Source organism: Amblyomma mixtum, chromosome 7, assembly GCF_055824585.1.
Source record: "Amblyomma mixtum isolate Tamu chromosome 7, ASM5582458v1, whole genome shotgun sequence".
NCBI classification, from domain to species: domain Eukaryota; kingdom Metazoa; phylum Arthropoda; class Arachnida; order Ixodida; family Ixodidae; genus Amblyomma; species Amblyomma mixtum.
The window spans coordinates 115,059,866-115,066,256 of NC_143018.1; positions in this window are offsets into that span (position 1 = coordinate 115,059,866).

The window sequence follows — 6,391 nt, forward strand, 5'->3', positions numbered from 1 at the left end:
TTTTATGCCATGCGCTTCTTGTGTACAATAGCCAAATGTTGTATCATTGAACTGTTGAGCATAATCATAGCTTTAATTTAACAGCTAGCACTCACGCCGTCCATTCTTTTTTTTTATTACTTATCCAGCATATAAAGGGTGTTTCACCTGAGACTTTACAAAATTTCACAAACGGCTTTTTACTGGAGCTCTTTTTTCGGCATAGCATTGCCAGCGTTTTAGTACATCAGATTACAGCTAAGACATGTTAACTACCAAGCTGGTTATTTGTTATTAAACAGTCAACTTTTTAACTATTACTGTCAGGCTCCTTAATTATTGCGAAGCGCATACCCAACTCTAAGTAATATCTATATCAGTTTTAGAATTTGGAAAACGCGGTTACCCTTTATGCTGTGGCCAAATAAATTTTAGTTACATCGCGCAAAAATGCATGCGCCTTCGAGAAGCTTGCAGGATATGAATCCTTCGCAGTGCACGTAACTCACCGATGTAGCCAATTTCGTGGGTAGAAGCACCGAGGGCGACCGCGTTTTGAAATTTCTAAAAGGTGTATATAACATTGGTTACGGCGAGTTACGCGCCGCTCAATAATTCAGTAGCCTAAGAGTAACAGTTAAAAGTTAACTATTCAGTACTAGTTAACCAGCCTGCAAGTTAGCACGTCTTAGCTGTTTTCAGATGTACTGTACCGGTGATAATGCTATGCCGAAAACAGCGTTTTCTAACTCAAAAGCCTTCATTTAGAACTTGTGTAGAGCCTTGATGAAACACCCTGCATAAGAGAATACGCAGTAAATCCCGAAGATGAGTTGTAACCAATCGGTGTTTGCCGGCACTGCTTGTTAGACTAGAAATTACGGAACTTTCAGGACACTTTAGACGTAACTGTTGTGCAAAAAGCACGGCTCAGTGGTTAGCGCGCTCAGTTACTGCGGCGGAGTTCAATCCCGGCCGAGGTGGCCGCGTTTCGATGGAGCCAAAACGCTAAGGCGCCCGCGTGCTGTGCGATATTAGTGCACTTTGAAGTTCCGCAGGGGGTAAAAATTATTTCGAAGCCCTCCACTACGGCACCTCTTTCTCTTTCTTCTTCAACTCGCAGCTTCTTCCATTTCCTATCGCCGCGGTTCGGGTGACCAGCGAGATGTCAGGCAACTCCTCAGTCATTTTCTTTCTTCAAAATTCAAAACTGATTTTTTTTTCACCAGGAGCTCACGCGCGGACGAAGGTCACACTGGAAACACTCTTGACTAATTTGTTGCAACAAGAGGTGGTTAAATAAATAGCCGGGTTGCATATGCGTGGAGTGAGCATATAGACACGTGTCACAAACAGTACTAGGTCGGACACACGCTTGAAAACCTAAAGTGTCTAAAGTATGAAACAAATCCAGCCAGAAGCCTATTCGTAAACGTTTCTTTTAGTACTTTCGATATTGGTTTCGTCATTTTTAAGTTTTTATACAGCGTTCAGGTGCTCTAATAGCAAAAAAAAAACTTGCTTCAACACACTGCTGCGGCAGGCCAGAGGGCGCTGAAAATAAAAAGCGTGCCGTGTGCAGCACAGGCAGCTGCCGAGTGAGGATAATTGAGGAGGAAAGCGCAGCCCCGATGAGTGTGTCGCTACTTTGAAATTATCAAGGGGATTTGGTCTACGCAAAGCCATGGCGCCTTCAACGCTTTTATCGGTGAACCAGTCAGCGAGAAGTGATGGTGAGGGGGAGGTAAGTAGGAGTAGGCCCGAAATGGCCGCGATGCCGCAGTAAAGCGGACGCGGCACCTTCTGCATTCGCTCCGCGGGCCACCGGTTGAGAAGAGGAGGGGGGGGCATCGGACGGTAGATGCTTGCCTGTTCGATCCTTACAACCTCGTCCTCGACCAAATGCTGAGCGCTGCGGAACCTGGGTACTTTACTTAGCAGTTAAGCCGTTGCTGAGAAAAAAATATCATGATCTCATTCAGGCAGTGTCACACACGGAATGCAAATTTTACATCCTGCTGTACAAGTACATATATACCCACCATCAGGGCTAAGAGAAATTTTCAGGGAGGCTGAGAACAACTACATGTAAATTTCGTTGCCAGTAAAAATTGACTGCGCTGTTCTTTCCGGCTACCGTGGAGTTTATTCGGCAGCAAATACGCATCGCTGGCTGTTAAATTTCTAGAAACGGAACATGTCTTTCCAGCCATTCGAATAAAACTTAGTGTGGCCGAAACAGAAACGGGCTCTGATCGCCAGAAGGAAACGGGTGTTGGTTATCCTTACCTCAGACATCGGCGCGCAAAAACTTTCTTCATGTCACCGCAGCTTGCTTTCGAGAGTCAACGCTGGCTGCATAGCCTGAGTTTTTTTCTCTTCTACTTCTAGCTTATAAATGCTCTGTTTTCTTTGAAAGTGGCATATTTGCTATTCAGGCGAGGAAGGGCTACTACTACAGTCCAGCTTCAGTTTGCCATCATTCTCTCCACAAGCTCAACTGCTGAATTCTATACTGCCGCGCATATACTGACCGGTTCAGGCTCTCGCGCCACTTTGGACGAGGAGTCGCTGTCCATCAGTTCCGCACTGCGAGAACGCAGATCGCGGGCCCTCTGTTCCAGCAGCCAGGTGGTGAACGACGAGGAATCGCCGAAGGGCTCCAGGTGCCTATGGCGGCGCCGCACATCGGCGCTCTGGAACAGCGTGGGCAGAGGGCCCAGCACGATGCGGAGCCGCCGCAGACGCCCGTTGGCACGATCCTGTGTCTCGGCATCCATCCACGAGTAGTGCGTCATTGCTGACTCCAGGATGGCGCGAACCACCGCGTCAGGGGATTTATACCTGAGCCGGCGAGCCGCCAAAGCACGAATAAAGAACGAATCCGGTTACATCGAGAAACTGAGGGAAATAAAAAAGAAACGTCTAATAAAGATTTCTCTCCCTTATAAGTCGTTTAGTTAGTAGCACGTGCAAAAATGTTGTCTTCTAAGAATGTGGTTACTGTTTATGAGGGTTTAACGTCCCAAAGCAAATAGAACATAGCCATGCATGAGCATTAGTGTGCATGCTTATGCACATGCATAAGCATGCTATAACGCGCCCTAATAAATTGAATTTAGATTTATATTTTTCCCAACATTTGAGCGGTTCTTTATATGGAAAAGAATTCCGAATGAAGGCCGTGTACGAGGTCTTTTTCTTCGCTATGCGCGCACGTCCCTACCCGAGCCGCTGTTTTCTTGTTTCGCCAAGGTGGCACAGTTTACACGGCGTTTGCTGAAGAAGTGCTATACTCCTGCACGTTTCTTTCGAAACTCTCGTTTGTTGCGACAGGCTTCAATCGGCGTCCATAAGCGCCTCCGGAAGCTTGCGCAAAGGCACATGAATACGTTAGCTACATACCCCACGGTAACGTATCCACAGCGTCAGTATTGAGGTCTTGCTGCTAAAATCTTCTGCATCTCTCTCAAGGCGTGGTCCTCATAAGGGCAATGGCCTCGCCAATTTAGCATAAATACGCTGTGTCCTACGCTGGCCACGGCTACCCCCATGAACACTGCTATATTTGAATGTTTAAGGTTGAAACGGGAGTGCCTCTCGCTTCAATCTCGTGCGATAGGTGGGGACTAGGTCACTCATAAAGCTTATTCCCATCCCGAGCACCTGTGTTACACATGTCCGTATTTTTATGCTTGCTTACATATATCGGAACATGCGTTTGTGTGCTTAACATAATGAAAAAAAATCCCCACTCCTATGGAAAACTGCGCCGAAGAACGCTGGTGGCATCTGAGCAATCTGGGAACACGGTGAGTAGGGCAGGCAAGGTGTAAGAAAATGGACTCTGAAAGAGGCACATTGTGTGGGACTGATTTTTTATTCCGGTCCATTAAGAACAAACAACATAAAACCGACAGATAAGCTATGGCGGGACGTGAAGGTCGGTAATGCATTTGGCAAGCCCAACAGGACAGGCAATTCTGCGGATGTGTTTAGCTTGTCATGTTATAAATCAAAGGAACGATACTTACAAAAAAAGACTCTGACGAGGACGAGCGCAACTTCCATAATGTCCTAGCCGCATCAACTGGTCTGATCTGCCACCCTTGAGAACATTGTTTAGTTTACAGTAATTCCACAAAGCACTCATGACTCTACAATGCAGACGCGTCGCACGCATATACGTATTCTAGGACCTCGGCTACCGTCAGCCTCTGCGAAGCTGTTGGCGGCGAAATGAAGTACCTAAGGGTCTAGGGCGGGCGACTTGGTTCGAAATAACGGCATCACCGTAAGGAAAAAGCGTACCGCGTTCCAGAGGCAAATTTACAAGGCAAAAAAAAACGGAAGTGCAGAATAAAATATGCGAGTTATTAATACCCCATCCGAAGTCAAGGAAAGAAATTGAAATTTGGCCGGCCGTGTAGTGCCTGAAAAAGATGAGGAGATATCGTTTGCAATAACAGAGTAGATAATAGGGTTCAGCCGGTGAACACACAGAGAGGAACAGAGAAGAAAATGGGCACACGAGTGACCCACTTGTAATCTTTGAAGCTTATTGTAGTCGTGGACGCCAATATAACACAACCAGGTTAGTATCCTCAAGTAGAAAGCCGACAGCCTATGGGCAGACTTGTTGGGACACGGTGCTCGCTGCTGGCGCAAGAGACGAAAAGTGTAAGCTCATTTTAGAGGCCCTTAGCCTAAGGTGGACTCATCCTGGCTGATAATGATTATGTCAGGAAGGAATGCGCAGAAGCTGCACGCTGTGTGACCGCATCATAGTAGAATGCCCTCGAGTGTCCGAAGGTGGGGCACCTCTGCTCGAGACGTTGCTGGTAGAAGAGATGCTCCCAGGCGCGCGGCATCACACCGATGGACTCCCTGGCGCAGGCGTCAGCGCGCACGTAGAACGCCGCGCGTTGGTCGATGCCGTAGACGTCCGCCAGGTTGCCAGAGGAGACCGGCAAAACGCTCTCGATGACCAGGTAGCGGACCAAGCGGAACAGCGCGGCTGGCTTCGCAGCGGCCACGAACTTGGAAAATGCGGCGATGACTGTCGGCGTAGAGGTCACCATTTCATCGTCTGGCCGGAAGTACTGCACCAATTCGGAAGCGACATCCACACGGAAGTGCAAGCTGTTATCCGCTTGCCACCAACAAAGCAGGTGTCCTTTGTCCGCCCCCCAGTCATTCTCATACTTCCTTTACCGACGATACAGACTCTGGAATCGTTTCATCAAACTGCTGAATTGTTTGTTGTTTGCCTTCAGGACCCAGAGTGTTTTGGCCGGTGGCGCTGAAGCTCTGAGCTGTCAAAATGCTACTAAGGTGCTTACATCAGCGCCAGTTAAGACATCACAAAGCCGGCCGTAATCGAAGTAAGATCACCACCTTAACTGTTGTGAAATTACGTACCGTAAGGGACAAAAGTCTCCGGACCACGTGTTCCTGAAACGAAGCTTATAGCTCTACTATCAGAAAGCGGCTGGAGACCACACTTGTGGAGCTGAAAGAACAAAAATTGTTTTACCTCCGCAAGTGCGGTCTCCAGCCGCCGGCTAATAGCAGAGCTATCGGCTTCATTAGAGGAACGCATGGTGCGGAGACTTTTGTCCCCTTCTGTACAGATAATGGGAGACCAAAAATTCGAAAGAGAAAATAAATGGTCCTTAAAAATGTCGTCGAACGATTTACCGAAGCAAGGCCTGCAAAGCCCGCAATGACAGGATGTCCTTATTGACAGTTCACCGTTTAGCATGGCTGACCCTAAATTGTACTATTTTTCCGTCCTGTCTGCAACCTGCGGAGAAACGGGCAGGCATTCATCAAGCTCAGTGGCAAACCATTTTATAGGTGGGAAAGTTTAATGGCATTTTTGTGACCTAAATTGTGACCGTTTTATAAACGTTTTCTAAACCGAACAGGAAGGTACCGCTGCTGCTCATAAAACCTTAAGGCCAAGTTGTATTTTGTCCTTGCTCCTTCAGAGCTCCAAACGTTCATAGGACCCCTTAGCGGCAAGCTAGACACACCCTGGCGAACTTAATTGATCGGCTGCTTTTGATAAACATTCTCTTTATTTCGGTTCGTTAAGGGAGCACGAAGTACTATTATTTCCATATTCTTCTGTCGCTTTCAATCGTTGGCCACCTCTGGCCTCACAATACGGTGTTACGATGACCTTTGCGCCAAAACGCGTATTCTATGAGTCTCCACTCTGTGAACACCCCTCAATTCTGAGGGCTGATAATGGCGTGTACACATTCTCAAAGAATCAACGAACGGTATCCGCCACCATATTCGACCTCGTTTGCTGCATAGAAGCTCTCACCGGGTTGAACCCCAACAACCTTCTGGTTAGCGTTGCCAATAATTTAGTATCATAAGTATTGATCCCTCCAGTCTT